Raw genomic sequence first — 22,078 nt, 5'->3', positions numbered from 1 at the left:
AAACATGCAGAAGGTCTCATACACTATTCAGTGAGTCATGAACCCAAAAATAAACAAATGTTATCGACCCTTTACCACATCTGAGGAGTGATAGCTTCTAAGAACCCATATGTCCTCAACAAATTTACAATCCAGTTGAAAGAATAATATGTATGTACCTATGAAACTAAAAATACCAGACAGTAGAGAAAAAACGATTCAAGTCGGATACCTTTTTTAAACAATTATCTTCCCAACATACCACTCTGGCTTTTAAGTTGTTCTCCCTAAATGAGTCACTGAAGGCCAAATGATTTTAATATTATGCTTTTCTAAGCAAACATGTTCAAATCTCTATTATTTTCTCATGCAGTTTTGTCTTGAAAATAGTCTAAAATATGGATAGAATCACTAAGTTTTCATGGAGTGCTTGTTTTCACCCCTGTGGTTGGTATTTACCTAATCATGCTTATTTTCTCCCATTGGTCATCACTAGTCTATTGATTCAGCACATCACAGGGAATGCCCCTGACGTGTGCTGGACATGCTGCTAGGCTCTGGAGACAGGAAGATGGGAGAAACATCGTTCTTCCTCCAGAGGGGTTCACAGTGTCATAGGGAGAATGTCAGTTACCACACTGCTCACAGGAAACTCTAGAGTTTACAACATAAAGTATATTTCCAGTAACACATTTCAACATGTAAAAAAGAAAAAAGAAGTATTCTATTTGATCCAGGGAAATTTGAGATTTCTGATTGGGATCAATATTAATGAGATGCTAAATTAGATTCTTCCTTTGCAGAAAACTGAAATCTTTTGGTATATTTCCCACCAGAATAATATAAAAAAAATTATATAAGAAAAAAATGTTTGACATCTCTATACTACATTCTGAATTAACCCTTAGTGAATATAGTGGTATTTTCTTATTATAATGCATCCACTTACAACTTTTAAAGTTAAGAATAAGAATTCAGACTTTTTTTTTTTTTGGTTGTGTTAGGAACCAAATCTTGGGGCCTTGTACATGCTACTAAGCAGGTGCGCTATCACTGAGCTACACTATAGCCAACTACAGCAAACAGAGAAATTAGAAAATAGTTCAATAAACAACAACATAATGTTAGAAGAGTTTGATAATAAAAGAATAATATAAGGGGCTGGGGTTGTAGTGCAGTGGTAGAGTGCTTTCTTAGCATGTGTGAGGGCTATGGGTTTGAGTCTCAGCACCACATATAAAATAAAGGTCCATCAACACCTAAAAAAATAAAAATTAAAAAAGTATAATACAAGAGAATTCTCTGAATATATTCATTATGTTAATATTGAAAGATGCACCTATGTACCTTCAAGTCATTGATAGTCTATAGTTATTTCACACCAAATGTGGCCCACATCTGCACTGTCAAAGAAAACCTCCCTTTAAACTCCACTAATAGAGTCCATATGATAGCAGGAAAATAATGTCCCATCATTAATTCATGCCTCCCTTATAAATGATTTTTAGCATAATTTATGTGTATTTATATGGTGCTGGAACCCAAGGTTTCATGAATGCTTTGAAAATGCTCTACCATTTAGCTACATCCCCAGCCCACATTTTTAGTTTAAGGAAACAGTAGAGTACCATCTTTGTCAAGGCACTTCAGGATACCCCATAAATCATAACCACCTATGTAACCACCTTTTGTGTCAGTAAAGAAGAACTTCATTCCTGCAAAAATATACAAGTTTGAAAAATGAGATAGGGTTAATACAAGCTGGTCTGTACAACACATTCAGAGAGAAACAGAAAAATTGAGTCAACATGATTATGACTGCCATAATTCTTGGATTTCCTAGAACATCCAATAATAAATATTCTGTCCATTGTTGTTAAAAAAAAAAAAAAAAAAAAAAAGTTTAAGTGCGCCCAGGAAATTTCAGTGTGGTAGCCATTTTCCCAGACTATTTTGGGGGGTCAGGGGTGCATACCAGAGGCACTTAACCATTGAGCCACATCCTCAGCCCTTTTTCTTTCTTTCTTTTTTGAATTTTATTTAGAGACAGGGTCTCACGGAGTTTCTTAGGGCCTCACTAATTTGCTGAGGCTGGCTTTGAACTCATAATTCTCCTGTTTCAGTGTCCTGAGCTGCCCGGACTACTTCTTATACCTGGAATAAAAAGATTATCTATTATAGGTATTCCAGTAAGGACTTAAGAAAAACTCACCACATATGAGCCACAATGGAAACAATAGTTAAGAAAACCAGTGAAAAACTCAGTCAACCATGTCATGGTCCTATATTTTACTCAAGGTAGACATGCAGCCTAATCATGAACTAAAATTCTACCTGAATAACAACCACAATACAATACATGTAAACTTCAGATGTTTACTAGGTCTATCTTGAATTATTAAGGTCAATTATAATAAAGAATGCTTAATTACAAAAATTCAAAACTGAATGGAGAATCAACAAACCAAGAACCTAAACAAGGAAGCACTGTGTGTTAGGAATACATTTCACTATGACACTCAGTACATACCCAGGTTAACATTTACTAATAGCCTGATAGAAAAGATAAATTGATAGCTTGACTAAAAGACATTATGAGGAGTTTTAGAAGTTGGTATCTGAAGCAAAAGAATTAAACCAAAAAGAAAATTCAATTTTTAAGAGCAAATTAAAATCATTCCAAAGATAGTATGCAAAAATGATTCCAAACAGGTGGAAAGCTAGAAAGCAAGGCATTTTTAAATGGCAAAATGAGCCAGGTGTGGTGGAGCATGCCTGTAATTCCAAAGGCATGGGAGGGTGAGGCAGGAGGATTGAAAGTTCAAGCCAGCCTCAGCAATTTAGCAAGGTCCTTAGCAACTTAGCAAGACCCGGTCTCAAAATAAAAATAAAATAAAGGACTGAGGATGTGCCTCAGTAGTTAAGTGCCCCTGGTATCAATCCCATACCAAAAAATAAAAAAATAAAAATAAATGGCAGAATGGGTGAGTTTTGTGTCCTAACAAACTACAATCAGATCCTTTCCCCTTTATCACTCATTCAGTTTTTTTATTGACTTCTTACAGAATGCTCATCATTGTGTCAAGCTGTATTTCCACCTCTTTTTTACTCTGCACTTGTTAAGGTAAATGAAAGGAATGGGAAGAATATCATAAATGAAATATTATGAGATGCCCACCTAATAAAAGTATAAGTTGTAACTCCATGATTCAAGGTAGCCACTAGAAAAGTAGAAAATCCAGTTTTCTGATCTGAGTTGTACCAAACTCAGGTAAAAAGTATAAATTCCCTCTATGATACTGGGAGGTGTGTGCATGTACGTGTAATAAGATTAAGCTGGCTCTACCCTCACTTGATGAAGTTGAGGAGAAACTTCAAGTTCAATCCTATTTAGGACTCTCTCCCAAACTCATATAAACATAAAATAGTATTAGCCCAAAAATCTGAGGAAGAACCACTACCCTCAACTATGCCGATGATTACCAAGCCCATATCATCCATTCTAAAGCAGCTTCCAAAGCTTCAGCATGACATCTTTCTCCTGCAAGATTCAAGGACCTGCACTCTCTCCCCAGTGCCTGAGAGGCCCTGACCCTTCACAAGGCCCTGAATGAGAGGGTGACCCATGTCTGCCCACCTCTACTTAATGCCACCTGTGATCTTTCTTTATATTCTGAGAAAGCTCCCTCTAGGGCTAGGAAAATCTGCTCTTCCCATCTTAAACTTAGCTCAAAATAACTGCTTCTGTTCATCCTTCCTCTTGGTCATTAGTTAATCTAAAAAAAAAAAAAAAAAAAAAACAGAAAACTTAGTAAGAGAAAACCAGTAAAAAATAGCTAAGATTATGAATATTTATACTATGAATATTTCTTCCAAAAGTGGGAAAAGGAATATTTTCATTTTTTTCTCCTTTGGTAACACTGCTATAGGATAAACAGAAACAGGAAAAAAAGAAGTTTGAGACCAGTTATTTATTAGCTTAAAATATACAAAATTGTACTTTCTCAGTTCCAGATATGTAAATATTTTCAATTCTATGACCTAATATTTTCTTCTTAGTAATATATACTATTATAATTTATTTGGCTAACTTTTATTAAATTGATTTTTTAATTATCTGTTGTTTAAGGGTCAACTCTACCTAGATATAAAACATATGAATTATCAGAACCCATTAGCATCTGAAACACCTCTCATAGACATTTCAATACCTTCTGCCTACTACATTGATCCCACCAGTTTGTAATCAAACTGTCGTCTTAGTCACATTGGCCAACAGGTGGGGAGAAGGTCAAAAGAATAATGGAACCCAGATGCCTGGATCTCAAACCATCTGAAACTCAGAAAATAATTTTAAATATTTCTAAGTGAAAAGGGTTTGTTATATTTCTATTTTGCTTGATAGCATCATAGTTATTGATATCCATACCAGCAAGAAAAAAAAAAGTTGAAAGGGGGGAGAAGCTAATTTATTGCTGATACAAGGTACTTTGTTTTCTTTCAAAAACAAAATTATTTTCAATAATATTTTAAATCTTATAATCACTACAGAAAGAAAATTTCAATTCAGTTCTAGTCATCTCAAATGCCTGATAATGTCTCCTCAAATTGATAGTGTTAGGTAATCTGCATAGGGAGCAGGAATCTTCTCCATCCAGTAGAGGATGCATCTAACTTCTGTCCCAGGGGTAAACAGAGAACAAGGACACATAATCTCTCAGATTGGGCTGCCCTTTCCTGATGGTTTACAAAAGGGCCCCACCTGGTACTCTTGCAGATTCAGACTGATAATCATTCCAGAATCCTTTTACCAGAATGATACTAACTACATTCAGATGTGCATTTTAGCTTTCTTTTACCAAATGTTCAAGGGGTTTTCCAAAGCAGCATAAAGTATAATACTTTGCGATCATTAAACTCTATACTTACTACTTTGGTCATACCTGAGGGAAGCAGGAGTTACCCATGCAGGCCTTAGAAAGGTGTTCTTTGTGCATACTCTCTCCTTTCCCTCACCTTTCTCCCAGTTGTTATTGGGTTCCCTTACATCACCTTTTCTTTTCTGGGGGGTACCAGGGATTAAACTCAGGGGCACTCAATCACTGAGCCACATCCCCAGCCCTATATTGTGTTTTATTTAGAGACAGGGTCTCATTGAGTTGCTTAGTGCCTCACTTTTGCTGAGGCTGGCTTTGAACTCATGATCCTCCTGGCTCAGCCTCTGAAGCCACTGAGATTACAGACATGCACCACCACATCAGATTCCAATCAGCTTTTCTTTAGGCTACTCTCCACCCAAGATATACCTATCTTTCTGTCACAAGACCTGAGACTCAGACCTGGTTTCCTCTGTTTTACAAACCCTGCCACCTCAAACTTGATTGGGAATTCAAAGAAAACTGTCTCTGTTTAACCTTCCTCTGAGTCAGTGGACCATGCCGAGTGGGCATTATAGGTCAATCAGAACACTCTTCACCCACAATGTCATAACACATCTCTCTTTCAAATACTTGAAGGTTTGCACCCCTTATCCCCAGAGAGGGTTTATTTTCTTTCAAAGACAACACAGTCTGTTCTTCAGAGCAAGGCCCTACCTAATCTTCATGAGTGTGTATCAACTATTAACATAACTTTGACACCTATTCCTTGTGAAATAATACCTCAAAAATTCTGGCATTAAAGGTTCACAGCTTTCTTGGTCTGCTTTTACTATAGAAGGTCCACGTATTGGTTGAGTCATTCAGGATAAATCTTACCAGGCTCAGAGTGTCATTTTGACATCCTTGTTTTTCCCATGACAGCAGATGTGAGTTTTTCCTGATGCAGATCCTGCTGACTTCTGTAAATCAAACCGAAGTAAGTTCTATTTAGGATAACCCAAAATACAGAAAAAAAGAAAAAGAAAAAGAAAAAAGAAACAGAAGCTGGTTTATATGTTCCAGGCACACCTTCCATAGCTATAGCTCCTGTTACACTGCTGATATGATACTCTACTGACTTCATAATCCTCTAAGTTCCTGAAGAAAGGCATGTATATTGATCCAAAAGATTATTAATCTAGATCAGAAGTCAACAAATTTTTTCTACAATGCTTTAGATAAAATAGCATTATGGTTAGGATATGAAGTGTCCTCCAAAAACTCACAATTAAATGATGAGATCTGTAATGTAATTAGTGGGTTAATCTATTGGTTGGATTAATAATTTGAAAGAACTACTGTGTTGCGTGGTCACTGTGGGCAAGTGGGACATGGCTGAAGGAGGTCACTGGAGTTCTGCCCTGAGGAATCGTCTCTTTCTCTCCCTAGCTCCTCTTGTCCCCCTAGCTCCTCTCTCTTTCTCTCCTTTCCAGTGTCATGAGGTAAGCAACTTTCTTCCACTGCCAAGATATTCAGCCTTATCTTGGGCCCATAGGAATGGAGTTGACCAACCATGAACTGAATCTTCGAAGTCATAAACCAAAATAAACTTTTCTATCTCTAAGTTGTTCTTGTCAGTTATTTTGGTTATAGTGACAAAAAACTTACTAATACAAACCACAACTACTCGGTCTTCTGATTTTATCTTGAGAGTATCCATAAACAATATATAAATGAACAAAGTGGCTGTGTTCAAATAAAACTTTATTTACAAAAACGGACAGTGGGCTGAATTTGACCTACAGGCTATAGTTTGTTAAACTTTGCTCTAGATAATTATTCTTGATTCTAAATTTTTAAAAGACTTTAGATTTGCATTGATTCAAGTACACCATCAAAAGAATATGAAGGCCTCCAGTCACTGAGCCACCACAGAGGACTCAGCAGTCTCCCTCGGAACCCCCTTACTTCCCAAAGCCCAACTCCCCATCCCACCACCCTGCACCTCACAACACACACCCATTCTCCCATAGCCGCCCTCCGCAGGCCATTTCCATCGAGGAAAAGAAATCCTATGGTATGTCCACTATACCAAACTCCACTCTTTCAATCCCTTGCTGATGAAAGTAAGGGTGATGACCTGCTTCCTGCTGGCCCTGAGGATTATATCCATACAAGAATTCACCAGAGAAATCACAGGAAGGCCTTTACTACTGTCCAAGTGATCGCTGATGATTACAGCAAAAAGAAACTAGTGAAGACGTTTAAAAAGAAATTTGCCTGCAATAGTAAATCGAGCATCCAGAATATGGAGAAGTAATTCAACTACAGGGTGACGAGTGCAAAAACATATGCCAGTTTCTGGTAGAGGTTGGACTGGCTAAGGATCATCAGCTGAAGGTTCATGAGTTTTAAGTGCTTGTGGCTCACTGAAGCTTAAGTGAGGATTTCCTTGCAATGAATAGAATTGCCTTTCTTTCCCTTGTCACAAGTTTAAAAACTTCACAGCTTGTATAATGTAACCATTTGGGGTCTGCTCTTGACTTGGACTGGTGTAACTCCTTCATGCAATAAACTGAAAAGAGCCATTAAAAAAAAAAAAAGAATATGAAGGTAGCTAGGATAAATCTATCTACTTACAAAACGTGAACTTAAAAATAGAATTTCAAAACTTAGGAAAGCATTTTTAAAATGTAGTTTGCATAACTTATTTTACAGATGATAAAAATGTGCAGGAAATCTTAATAAAGAATCATATCCACTGACTCCCAATGCAAAAGTGTCACCACTCAAAAGTTTTATCACAAAACTGAGAAAGTAAAACATAACATGCACATTAGTAATTATGAGGATATAAACACTATTAGTTATAATATCTACAAAGTTAGGTGGAATTCCAGCTACTTTTGCAAGTTTTTTATTGCATTATAATGGGACTTTTATAAAAGGGTCTTCACTCATTGTGGGCTTCCAAAATTCAGCCCAGGCCAACATAGATATAAAAATTCAATCAAAATATATCATGACATTGACCAGCGAGAGTTATTCCACAGTTAAAGTGTATCAAATGTCACAAATAATAATACTTAGAATTAGGTCAATGAAAATTTAAAATGCACATATTTTTAACAATGCATATTTTACTTTTTGAGATTTTCTATATTTTCTATCAAATTTCTAGTGTTTTCTAGTACACTCTCTAGAATTTTTGCATCTCTTAGTTTTAATCCAAAAAGAATTAATTCTTAATTTCCCTAATACAGAAGATATTTTTTGAAAAAGTCCTTGAAGAAATTATTTAATAGCACATTCATCTCTGTATCTCTAGTTTCTAGTAAGATACGCAGAGTAGACATTCAAAAAATGCATATACAGCAAATACCTTGAGGATATTCTCCATCAAACAACAGTAGTGAAGGTATTTAAACACAACACTTCTAGCAAAGTCATTCTCATCTTCATTTGTAATATCCATTATTAGCATGCAAAGATACTTGGCTTTCTTACACTCCAAAGTTATGTTTCACAGCTGTGTTTTTGTAGCTGTGAAATTTGTTCTTCTGATTACATCTTAGCTGTTTACATTTTAGCTGTGAAATAGGATTTTGTTTTTAGCTAGCTAGCAAAACTTCTGTTACATCAGTTTCAAAAATTGTCATATCCAAAATAGAAGTTTTAAATATATCAAAATGTACTTTGGTTTTTTCATATGTGATGATATCTGCCATGTAATAATTAGTTAGGCTAAATATTTAAATTGCTTTACTATTTTTCCAATAGAAATTTCTGTTACATTCTGAATAAAGAAAACATGCAATGTAAGAAAAAATGGCATAGGGTCTTTTCTGCTTCTACATCAATAAAGTACACAGAAAATTCTCTGTTCCGAGGCAAAGTTCATATGTACACAAGCACAGATATTTTGCTAAGGAACAAATTAACCCATGTGTAGATTAATATGAGTAGCAATACCCACGTTTAAACAAGGATGTAACTTGCTTAACAGGGCTGGGGAGTCCAGGGCATTGATACATTAAGTGATGTCCCTGGTCCATCATCTGAGAACAGGTGAGGAATGCCAGTTCTCAGGACTATACCAGTGTTCCTGAATCTGATTTTAACAACCACCTCAGGAGATTCACTCTTACAATGAATTTGAGAAGGATTAAATGAACTAATGGACTAAATTCAGTCAGAATTTGGGACATGATTGTAAGCTGTGCCTTCACAGATAGGAGCAAGACTGGTTATTCACAAAATATCATGATATTTGTATTCGAATTTGTGTCATTGCTGGTGTAGTCACATTTGGGAGTGACATACTACCCTAATACTCCATCACTGATGCTATATTTGGAAATCCCTTTTTGGATTTGGTAAGACTCACAAATCAGTGTCATTACTTTATAGTTTTGCCTCCTTTTGAACCAAAAACAGTTTTTCACACTGATTTCACTTAGAACACTAAGCCAAATAATTTTGGGTTCTTTCCAAAATCAAATCCATTTTCAAGTATAAATATTTGCTCTCCTTGGGAGTAATAAAAAGATTGGGCTGTAGGTGCTAAAAAATAACTAAAGAAGAATTTGAAAAATGTTTGAACAATGGCAGTATAATTGTAATATAGAAAGTGGCTCCTTTAAAGAGAAAAACTCTCACTTTTATGTACAAGCAAGTTCTGGAGTTTTTTGTTTTTTAATTGGGTGTCCCCCGGAAGACTTTACCAATAAGCAGGATGGCCTGTTGAAGACTTAAGTGGTGCTTTGCTATTGACGCTTTAGCAAGAAAATGCCATGTATTTTCCTATTCTGTCCTTCAGAATACAAATCTTTACAAAGGAAAGGAGATGTTTCCCTCATCAGAACATGGAAGTAAGCAGACACTGCATTTTTTTGTCTCAATCATTTAATAACAAACAAGCTCTATTGTCACAGGAAGGAGGAAAATGGGTCTTTTGAGTGGGGTCAGGGAAAAGGAAGATTGCTGGCCCCTGTGAGTGAATCCCCAGGGGTCAAATGTGGGACACTGGATTCTGAGATGGAGGGCACCTTCCAGTAAGGCATATCTGCAGGGGATCCTTGGTTGGTGTATGGTATTAAAGGACAGGTATCAAAATCTGAGTTATGGTGAGATCACCCTCATTTGAAGGATCATCCTGGCCTAGAGTTCTGTGCAGTGGAACATGCTAATAGAAAACAATGCCATGAGGCCTCAGAAGACAAAAGAAACCAAGTTCTTACTTGTAAACAGTAGTCAGGTGACTTCTCTGAGGACTCTGAAAATCTGCAGAATTCTTGGATAATTCAAAAAGGGAGGAGAATGTTCTGACAATGTGATATTGAAGTTTGTGCCTATCAAAAAAAAAATAAGATTCAAGCCATTTCTGATTCAGTTCAAAATATAAAACAGCAATGAGAGTGCCTGCATTCCAAGTTTTGAAGAGATCATGTCTATGACATGGTTTTTCTTTTTTTTTTTTTTTTTATTTAAACAAATGGGATACATGTTGTTTCTCTATTTGTACATGGAGTCAAGGCATATCATTTGTGTAATCATAAATTTACATAGGGCAATGTTGTTTGATTCATTCTGTTATTTTTTTTCCCTTCCCCTCCCTCCCACCCCTCTTTTCCCTCTATACAGTCCTTCCTTCCTCCATTCTTACCACCCTCCTTATCCCTAACCCTAAACCTAACCCTAACCCTAACGCTAACCCCTCCTATCCCCCATTATATGTCCTCATGCGCTTATCAGTGAGATCATTCATCCTTTAGTTTTTTGAGATTGGCTTATCTCACTTAGCATGATATTCTCCAATTTCATCCATTTGCCTGCAAATGCCATAATTTTATCATTTTTCATGGCAGAGTAATATTCCATTGCATATAAATGCCACAGTTTCTTTATCCATTCATCACCTGAAGGGCATCTAGGTTGGTTCCACAATCTGGCTATGGTGAATTGAGCAGCTATGAACATTGATGTGGCTGTATCTCTGTAGTATGCTGATTTTAAGTCATTTGGGTATAGGCCAAGGAGTGGGATAGCTGGGTCAAATGGTGGTTCCATTCCAAGCTTTCTGAGGAATCTCCATACTGCTTTCCAGAGTGGCTGCACTAATTTGCAGCCCCACCAGCAATGTATGAGTATATCTTCTTCCCCACATCCTCGCCAACACCTATTGTTGCTTATGTTCTTGATAAGCACCATTCTAATCGGGGTGAGATGAAATCTTAGGATAGTTTTGATTTGCATTTCTCTTATTACTAGAGATGTTGAACATTTTTTCATATATCTGTTGATTGCTTGTACATCTTCTTCTGTGAAGTGTCTGTTCATTTCCTTAGTCCATTCGTTGATTGGATTATTTCTAGTCAAGCCTTCTAAAATTGTTATATAAAGACTCTCATAGGTAAACAGTTGTCAAGCTGGTCAATTTTATGAATAGTGACTTTAGAAATAAATAAAGTAGGAGAACAGAGTGAAGTAGTACAATACTGATCTGTGGCCTGAAATAAAATGGTCCAAGTGAGGGAAATGTAGCCCAAGGAACGGGAAATGCATCCTATCCAATGTCTTTTAACTGGGTTTAGAGATCCTTCTGAACCATGAATAAAGAGCTCTTTCTGCTCCATTTGCATAAAGAATACAAAAAGCAAACCAATAACTAATTTTCTGAAATTCTTACTAATGAAGTAAGAGATAAAATAAACATGCAATCTAATATGTGGTGTCAGTGGAATAAACAAAGAAAGTGATCAAGTTTATGGCTTGGGTAGTCAGATCTGTCTGAAAATTTGCCACCCAAGTCATCTTGAGAAGTTATATGCAGTCCCTTATTAGGGTTTAGTTATGAAGTATCCCCCAAAAGCTCATGTGTGAGACAATGCAATAACGTTTAGAGGTGAAATGATTGGGCTATGAGAGCTTTAACCTAATCAGTGTATTAATCTGCTGATAGGGATTAATTGTGTAATAACCGTAGGCAAGGTAGGATGATGCTGAGAGGAGGTTAGTCGGGGGGGCATGACTTTGGGGTTTAAATTTTGTCCGTTATAAGAAGAGCTCTCTCTCTCTCTCTCTCTCTCCTCTCTCTCTCTCTCTTTCTCTCTCTCTCTCTCTCTCTCTCTCTCTCTCTCTCTCTCTCTCTCTCTCTCTCTCTCTCCTTCTTAGTAACCATGAGCTGCTTTCCTCCACCACACTCTTCCACCATGATGTTCTGTCTTACCTTGAACCCTGAGGAATCAAGCTGGCTATCTATGGACTTAGATCTCTAAAACGGTAAGCACCAAATAAACTTTTCGTCCTCTAAAATTGTTCTTTTCTGATCTTTTTGTAACAGCAACAACAACAACAAAAAGAAGCTGACTAAAACATCACTGAATCTAATCTCATCAGAAGCAATAGAATTGGAGCACGTAAGCATTCAGTAGATGCTAGCAGCTGCTATTGTTAAAATTGAAGTAAATATTAATGAGGTGATATAGTAATTTCACCCATAGGGTCATAAAAACCTTCAGCAAGAAATACATTTGAATTTTGTCCTACAAGATGAGTGTAATTCTCCAGGTAAAAAAGAAAAGAAAAGTATAACATCCCAGGCAGACAGAACATCATGGATAAAGTCACAAAAGAGTTAGTATTTCATCTTGGAATGAAAGGAATGTAAAAACAATCATGTTGAAAGATCTGGAGAAGGCGGCTGAAATGAAGATGAAAATGTAAGCAGGGCTGTGGTGTAGCTGGCCACATAACCTATAAGCAATGAGGAATGATCAAATGTTTTAAACCAAAGAGGATATAATAGTCCTTTTGTCACTATGTCAAAATTCCTGAGAAAGACTACTTTATGAAGAAAAAAGATTTATTTTGGTTTAGAGTTCCAGAGGTGCAAGGTTGTGGGCTTCATCTGGTAATGGCCTTTTTGTGGACGAGTGCTTAGGTGACCCAGGACATAGCATGGCCAAAAACAGGGTGTGTGTGTGTGTGTGTGTGTGTGTGTGTGTCTTCTGGTCTCTCTTCTTATAAAGTCACCAAGAGGCAGTCATGGGAACTCCATTGTAATGAACTTACCTAATCCTAATCAGGTCCCAAAGGCCACACTTGTGTAAATAACATAGTCATATTAAGTTTCCACCTCCCAGTACCTCACAATGGGGATTAAATTCCAACACATGAAAGTTATAGCACTTTCTATTTGCCAGACACTTTTCAGGTATCATGTCATTTTGCCCTTAAGGGACACTGAAATATAGCATAGGAGCAGGATTTTAGAAAGATTTTTGGTGGTACCATATTGGACTAAACTGGGAAAAGACAAGTTAGTAGGACAGGGAGTATAGAACAGGAAATAGCTGATGAAAATAAAGCAATACACATCCTGAGAAAGCCACAGGGGATCCTCAGGTTGGGAGGTCACTGTCTTTCTTCCTCTTTTGTAAATATGCATCTATAAACATATGCATCTATAAACATATGTATCTACAGGAAGGTCATATAACTGACTCCCAGTCTGCCCATTCATAAAATGAAGATGATAATCATGACATGACCCATGAAAATGGTCTGGCAAGTGGAAAGGGCAATGTAAACGTTACTGTTTTGTTATCTTGTTCTTTCCTATTTTTTCGATTCTTTTCCCTTTTGGCTTAATCATTGTCTCCTTTACTTTGCCAACTATTTCTACCAAAACTCACCAAATTTCCAGTTGTAAGTCTTTAGGTTTACAAAAACTGCAGAGTTCTGCAATTTTGATTCAATGTATTTTAATAGCTTCCTCTTACCATAGGAGGATGTCCAGAGATAGTAGGGTATAATCTCTGTATAGAAGGAATCATGCAATCTCTCCTGCACTAAGGATATTCACATTCACATTCTATTAGGGGAAAGATGAGAAGTATACAATATAGTAAAATATGGTGTGGAATAAAGTAAAAAAAAAACAAGGAGAGAAGTTACAAGCAAATATGTAATGGAAAAGCACTTCAATGGTTCTAATTTACAACCCAACACTTACCCAAGTTTCCTGGGTAAGTTGCTGCATCTTGGCTAGGCAGAAACATGCGATGGTTAGGTACTTATCTGGAACTAGAAAGAGAGGATTCTCACCTGACTCCACCATTTGCTCACTGTTAGCATTGGACAGATAACTTTACTTCTCTACATCTCCAAGATTTAATTAATAAAATGAAGAGGACAATAATAGTATCCATTTCCTACATGTGCTATATAGACCAAATGAATCAGAACATGTCAAGTCTTAAAACACTGCCTGGCACTAAATAAACAGTCCATAAAATGTTAGATATTTGAAATATTTCTGAACATCAGTATCCTTCACTACAAAATGAGAATAGTAATTGTCATCACCACTCTATCTTATAAAATTGTTGTGAGATAAGCTACATGAAATAATTTATGTGAAAGTCGATTGTTGAGTACATAATATACTAATATGTAATGTCATTTATAATACATAAATGAACACTTATACCAGTAGATGACAGACAATTCCTTCTCAGAGGGTCCTTTAGCCATCTTGTAGATGGGAACTACATTTACATTTAGTCCTTCCTAAATGTACCAAAACCACAGTGAAACCTTTAGCTTTGTCTTGCTGGAGTTCTAATCAATGAGAATTTGGGACAATGATGGAAATAACTAAAAGTATTGTTAGTCCTTTTTAATAATTATTTGAATGAGTTTTCTTAGCCAATGAACCTATGGGCCTTGATGACCACATTTTTTAGATGATATTAGAGTAAATACAGGAAATTCAATCTTTTTTAAATGTTATCCACTTGGGATGTCTGTTGACATTTTGCAAAGCAAACCATAAATGTACTTAAACTGATGAGTAAAACATTAAAATTAAAAATCAGCCTATCTTTCCTCCGAGTTCCTTTTTCAAATGGCACAGAGAACTTTACACAAGCTCCAGGCACCTCTATATTAATTCCTAGGGGCGATGGTATTCAGTGCATCAAGCAGCCTGGTCAGGTACTGCTGAGTCAACCCCATTCTGGGACTTTCCTTGCTTGTGAATGCAGTGCACAGGCCTTGAGATGTCATTATTCCAAAGTTATGATAAGGCACTCGCTTATGCTGCTTTACAGGGAAAGAATCAGAGTTTAAAAAGCCAGAGCACCAATTTATATTATGCTACTGTAACACTCTTGAGCAGAATCTCATTTTAAAAGATAGTGCCTAGAAAAGAAAAGGTTTTACTGAATTACTCCACGATCATGGAATTGGTGGTCCTTTGAAATGTGTTTCTTTTCTTTACCATCAGTACTTTCATTTTCATTAGAAATCACTGATTGGCACTAAGACAGCACAATTATTTGTAACATAGAGTGCGCAGGTGATCATCTCTTAATGGAAGAACTACCAATAAGTTACCTAACTGGCTGACACTTCTTAGCTTGGACATGTTTACTAAACACAATTACAGCCACAATGACAAAAGTTAAAAGTGCACGCTTCTAAATTATGTTATTTGAATAAAGAGTTATAAATTAGCTTGTGGGAAATTACTGTTTTCTCAAAATCTTCAAAGTTCACTGGGAATCAAGAAGTTTGGGTATGTTGTAATTTACTAGGTAAATGGTAAATGACTCTATCAATACTCAGTTTGGCATGATTAATAGATAGTCTGTAACAGCAAAGCCCAAGGTTTGCAAAGTATTTCTTCAGGGGGGATCTTAAAATCATAAATAGCAACATATTTACTCCTTGGTCCTCTTGTAAACACTAACATTGTAGTACACATAGAGTAGGATGGCACAGGATGTTAACTAAGTTGAAATGTAGCATTTATAACCCTTGATTTAAAAACTTTATAACTTCTACCTAAGAATTTATCCAAAGTAAATTTCTAGTGCCCCTTTTACTAACTATTCCTTTAATTGAACTAAAGGAATGACTAAATGTCTCTGTGTAGAGTTATTTGCTAGAGGATGATGCTGATTATTAGAACAAAAACTAGGAATGATAGTCAAATCTCATGTACAGCAAATGGATAGAATTTTAAATTAAAAAAAAAAAAAAAAAACAGCCTGTTCTAGAAAGAGAACTAGGATCAGACAACAAGACTCCTTTGATCTCAGTGTTATCACTCTTTACAGCTTCTCCACTCTGAACCACCCAGAAGGTAATCTGTCTGTGAAAATTTGTTTACTTCTTTTATTGCCATCTTGCATGTTATTAATGGGACAGCTGCCTTTAACAAACAGAACTTTCAAATAGCCATGAGACGGCTAGTGATTTTTAAGTAAATAAAGGCTCTATGTGGCAAGTAGTTCATAAGCAGTTGATATCTGATTTTGAAACTCTGATGGCTATATTAAAAAATACTTCTATAGCCATGGACTTACTTTGTGCCCAAACTCAGCACCCAATCTGTACAGCCCAGCTGTCAGCTTCTCAAGGTATGGTGAGAAACATAAAAGAGGAAACAAGAGTTGAAGGTATAGACCAGTATCTAGAATTTCAGTGAATCATTCCAAGTATTTAGAACCCTGCACTGGTGATGGAAAGTTGTCATCCAGTATCAAATGTGTGGAAGCTCTGTCTGCTAATAAAGTTCAACTGGGAGTTCAAAGAGCAAACATCAATCTTTCAACAAGGATTTAGGAAATATTTGGAAACAAAGGCACAGTCTTACACAAGGAAATGATGGATACCCAAATGTCCTCAGCCACATACGTGAAAGTCCAAGCATGAAGATCATCAACCATTGAACTCACTGCAACTAAGTTAGGTGAGGGACAATTTCCAAAAGACTATAAATCCGTGTTCTTCCATTGTTTGACTGTATATAGTTGTAGTTCAACACTACACAGTAGTTCATAACAGATTATAGATTTAGACTCTGGGGAGAAATAACCGAACATATTTATCCTATGTAATACAATAGCCATTTCACAGAAGATTCACATTATGCATGATAATACTCTGAACAACAATTAACCCAGTCCCTGGATTCAAGAAGCCATATATCAGAAACAACTCAAATGGCCTTCAGTTGGTAAAAGGATAAATAATCTGTGGTATATGTGAACAATGAAATACTATACAACAATCAAAAGGAACAAACTACCAAAGCATCTAACAACACAGATGAAGATCAAATTTATTGTGCTAAGTGAAAGAAGTCAGAGGTGGGCAGGGTGACAGTATACAGCCTGATTCCATTTATATGACTTCTGATAAAGGCAAAAGTACAGGGATGGATAAGAGATCAGTGGTCTCAGGTATAAGGGTATGGAAAAGGATTGACTACAAAGGAATATAAAGGAATTTAGAGTGATGAGGGAACTATTCTGTTTCCTGCTTGTGGCAGTCATTCCTTGACCCCACGCATTTATAAAACTCAAAGAATTGTATACCCCTTTAAAAAGTGAATATTACTGTACACAAATTAGAAGTTAAATTAAAAGTGTAAACATTTCACACTGTACATACTTTTCTTTCTCAGGAAAACTATCTTTTGAATACTCATACTAAACTCCTGTTTATCATTTTCCAGAGCTTAACCTTAGCTTCAATGTCAGCTTTCCTACAAAGCCACCCCAAACTTCTGTTTCCTCATTTTTCTTTTCATTTCTCTTCTTTTAGGAAATAAACATTACTTACATAGCTAAAACTCATATGGTTGAAAAATTCCTCTTTTCCAGGGATAACTTCCATTCTGGAATAGACGTGCATCCTTCCTCACCATGTTCTTATACTTTTACTACACGGATGTATGCCCAACAACTTTTTTTTTTTTTTTTGGTATTTATATTAGCAGATAAAAAAATATTATATTAACATCACATGTATTCTTTTGCAATTTGCTTTTTCATCCAATATTGTTTCCAAGCCAGTCTATTCATTATTAATTGCTGTAGAATATTCACTGTTGGAATGCACTCCTAACAGATATTTAAGCTGTTTTCATGCTCCATGTTACACTGTATTACACTTAATCTGTATCTTTTTGTTTGGCAAGATGATGAGCAATTCCAGGAAAGAAACCATTTAGAATTCCTGTTGCTTTTCCTAATTTCCAGCATACCTGAGAATCACTATGCCCATATCTTGCTTTGCATGGAATATGATGCTGTCTACCAGGTACACAACAAGCACTCCATAAAAATGTGCTCAATTAATAAATGTTGGCAAAATATTATTTAAATTTTTCTGCTCTCTACTCACTTCTTCATGGTGTAAGTGTTGAGTGGGAATTTCCTCAATTCTCAGTTGAAAGTCCTGTTCCAGTGTCACAGTAGAGATCTATGAAACAAGGTCACTTCGCAATTCTCCTGCTTTCCCATTAGAGGATCTCAAAGCACTAAACAAACCGCGATTTTCTCCTGTGACATTTTTCCCATAGTGTGCTTCAAGGGCAGTTCAGAGCAGTATTCAAAGCATGCCTATGTTTTACTGTTGTCTGTAAAAGGCCAAGAACCCAAATTCTGGATGTAAATAGCAGTAACAAACTATCCCCGGATCTTGATTTTTTTTTTTTTTTTTTTTTTTTCCTCTCAAGGAATCGGTTTTTCTTTTCATGGATTCTCCTTCTTGCTTTTAGCTTACCTGTAGGTTGGAGGAGCTGACATTTAACTGCCCACCTTTAACAGGTCTTGCGCCACCACTCGCCCCTGTCCCCTTGTCCGCACTTCTCACTCTCTTTGCTACCACTAAGTAGATCTAACGGTGCCTGATCTCCTCCCCAAAGCTTTATGACTTAAGGAACTATTGTAGCCTTGATGTAGAAGACAAATGCACACCGTAGCTCTGGGCATACAAAACCATCTATCATCATCCTGCCTCTGGACGTGGCCAGTACATTGTGTGTTTCGGAGAAATTAATCTAGTGTTTAAGGGAAAGAAAACCATTACAAAATCAGTCTGCGTGCAGAACCTTCCCGCAGACCCTGTAGCAGCATTTTCGACGCCTTTCGCTCCTGTACAGCAAGCCTCAAACTTGACCTTCGAGAGGATTTCAAGGAGAGAGGCTTCCTTCCTTTCTCTCGCCCGCTCCTAGAGCGCTAGTAGGCCGCCTTCTGGGAAATAGCTGCCCTGGACCAGAGCTCGGGGAACCGCACGTCGGGGCGCGCGGACGCGCGGGGAAACCCGAGGCGGTGGTTGCGGCGGCGGCCAGGTGGGGGAGGGGAGAAGACTGCAGGAGCGGGCCTGAGAAGGTGGAGGGAGGAGGAGGATCTGTCTGCATATGCATGAGGAACCCAGCACTGCCCTCTTCCCCTGCAGCTGCTCGGGTGGAGGCAGAGGAGGAAGGGAGGAGGGGAGGGAAAGGGAGGGGAGGAAATAGGGAGGGGGCGGGGTAACAAGAACAGCCTCTAAAGCAGAGTATGGTTTGGAGAAAGGAAGAGGTGATTTGCATGGAGCCTGGTGATTGGCTGATGGCCGGAGGCTGGGTCTGAGAGGCGGTCTCTGAATGGTTTAACGAAGGAAATTACAGTATTCATTGGGTTTAAGAAAGCGGGGACGGGCCTGATCGGCGCAATATGAAATCTGGCCGCCAGGAGGCGCAATACCCTATCTTTGTTCTAGTTAAAAAGCTCCTTTTCTCTTCCCCCCTCTGTCCCCGCCCCCACATCCCCTCCCACAGACACACACGCAGAAAGTGCAGAGAAACCCTGTGATCCAGTCAACTGGCACTGCCCCGTCTATTAAGAAAGATGAACACTCCTTTTTCTTCTATCTCCTTCATGGGAGACCACTTTTCATTTCAGATTATCACATCAATAAATATTCTTCGAGGAATAAAAAAGGCACTTTGCCAAAAGATAAGAGAATATATATGAAATGTGTGGATTGTGCAGAAAGACAACGCATGAAGGCAATAGAATAGGCACACATATGTAAACACGCACATAATCACCCAGAGAACACAAAACACGAAGGGCAGACAGACGGGACACCTGAAGAGAACACATATCACTCAAGGTCCTCACAGACCATGCACGTCTCCCACACTCTGAGGCGCACACACCCACTGACCCGCACTCTCCGCCAACACATACATATACACATACACAAGGACCTCAGAAAGGCATCCAAATGAATTCACACTCGATGAAAAGGGTGCCGAGAAAATATTAGAGCAGAATTTAAATGATTCATCCCCTCCCCCTCCAAAAATATTCAAGCGGAATGATTCTATTTGCATAATACTAATATGCGCAAGACGTCGCACGGGAAAAAAAATGGCTCCATTTGAGGCACACCAGAGAATGCGTGTATACAGCATACACGCACGCACGCGCGCCTGCGGGCGGGACACACCCACAGCCTGTGTCCTCCGCCCACGGGCACAGACTGAGGACAGATGCCATCAACAGTGCTCAGAACAGCGCTCAGTATAGTTGTCCAGAAAACGGTAATGTGGTGGGAAGAAAAAAGAAAAGCACCCTATTCAGCTATGAAAGCAACGCTATAGAACCCAGGTTTTCTAAACACACACACACACACACACACACACGCACGCACGCACGCAAGCACGCACACACCGTTGTTAGAGAGTTGAGTTCAAGGAAATAACAGATGCACAATAGTTAACTGAGTGCTAGAATATGTTATCAGCTTAAACAATACTTTGAAATTACTTCAGCCTGAAGAGAGCTTTCTGAGACCCTCCTGGGGAAGGGGGGAACCCCTGAGAAAATGAAAACCTTTTCATTTATTCTGCTTTTTCTACCTTTTCTTTTTCTTTTTTCTTTCCTTCTCATATTTTAAGACATAATAGAGGGAGAATTCCTCTTTCTCCAAAGGAGGATAACTGTTTTTGTTTTGCGGATCCATAAGCTTTCCAGTTGATTTCCCAGGGAAGAAGGTGCCAGGGAGCAGACCTCTTCACAGCCTCCCAGCCAGACAGGGCCACAAAAGGCATTATTACACATCCCAAATAAGGAGGGCTGTCTATATATTTACAGATCTGTTCAAATATTTAACCTCTTAACTTGCTAAATATCCCCCTCTTCTTTCCTTCTCTCTTGCGGTCTCCCCTCTCCCCCCACCCCTTTGGCCCTCTCTCCCCTCCTATTCCTTTCTCCTTCTAAAACAGTAGAGATGGGAAGTGCCATTCTGGAATCCGAAATGTGGCCAGGGGCGTTGGGCTTTACCTGGCTTCATTCGAATGTCAGTTTCGTTTCCAGGCAATTGCTTCCCCTCCCCCCCACCCCAGCTCAAGAATGGAGTTTGAATCACCAGAGCTACTTTTTTAAAAGTAGATGATTTGGTGTTGCCTCCTCAGTTTTTAAACTGCTGCCGCAAAGCATCCACTGAGGCAGAGGGATTTTCCTTTAAAAGTTGCTAGTCCCTCCAATCAGTGATGTTTTCTTCTGTATTGCACCTCCTGCTCATCAAGGGACTAGTAGAGGAACAAATCCATGGAATGGAAGCTTCCAAAGAGTTTCGGCAGTGTTTGGCAACCCAACCAAGGCCAGCAGTGAGGCACATGTCTATTACAGGGACCAATTTGGAATGCAATCGCTGTGAACTTCTTACTGCCCAAATCTTTGTGGAGCTAATAAAACCATTTTGGGGGCCAGTGTAAAATATGAAGCTCTATAGCAATGGACCTTTACTCAAGCAGAAATGTTAGATTTCTCAAGACTTGAGGTGTCCTTATTTGATGCATAAAGGGGAAAATAAAAGTGCCTAGGTACTGCAAAAGGTGCTGTTGGCCCTCTACCTCCAAAGACACTGTCCTTGCCCTACCCTGAAGGTAGTTACTCTGGGTGGGTTTGGGCACTCCCAAGTCACTCAATCTGCTGTGACAGAGTTTAAAGTGACCTGAAGGGGCTTTCCGTGTCACTCTGGAATTTTCTTTTTGTAATGAAAGAATTACCAAAAAAAATCTGATGTCCTTAAAGTTGGCAGGTTTCTTCTGGCCTAAAATAATATTTATGCATTTGTTGGTTTATTTTTAGATAGTGGGAAAAAAGTGAAACTGTAGTTTGACAAGACAATTAGTTCAGTCGTTCACATATTTCAGCCTTCACTTTCAAACTCTCTGAGGTACCCCGCCCTGGAGCAGACAGAATGCACCTTGAAGAAACAGTTCACACCTCGGATGCTTGCCCTCAACAAACTCAATTTGGGGTTGCACCTCTCAGTAGTCCAAGAGTCCTGACCCCCCGCGTATCCGCCAGTCGCTGACTCTCCTCGGAGTTGCTGTAACACACCCGTTTGCGTGATGATGACCTTTGCTCATTTGTGCCGTCAGAGGC

At 38.2% G+C, this 22,078-nt stretch overlaps 1 long non-coding RNA gene and 1 pseudogene across 2 annotated transcripts in view; one reads left to right on the top strand and one right to left on the bottom strand.

Annotated features, from left to right (window-relative positions):
* LOC306663840 overlaps positions 1-18,239 on the bottom strand; it is a 78,103-nt gene extending 59,864 nt beyond the window's left edge. Inside the window, exons 1-3 of the long non-coding RNA XR_013764554.1 lie at positions 18,039-18,239; positions 5,736-5,818; positions 1,653-1,694 (exon numbers count right to left, since the gene is read on the bottom strand). This is a non-coding gene — a long non-coding RNA (uncharacterized lncRNA). The remainder of the gene's footprint in view (positions 1-1,652; positions 1,695-5,735; positions 5,819-18,038) is intronic.
* On the top strand, positions 6,918-7,253 carry LOC306663523 (eukaryotic translation initiation factor 1-like; annotated as a pseudogene). Its single transcript has one exon. The product of its transcript is annotated as a eukaryotic translation initiation factor 1-like (transcript).
* Positions 18,240-22,078: the final 3,839 nt, after the last annotated feature.

The sequence above is a fragment of the Sciurus vulgaris genome (genome assembly GCF_902686455.1).
Source record: "Sciurus vulgaris genome assembly, chromosome: 6".
NCBI lineage: Eukaryota > Metazoa > Chordata > Mammalia > Rodentia > Sciuridae > Sciurus > Sciurus vulgaris.
The sequence above is the reverse complement of the archived record's forward strand: the minus strand, read 5'-3'. Positions and strand labels throughout refer to the sequence as shown.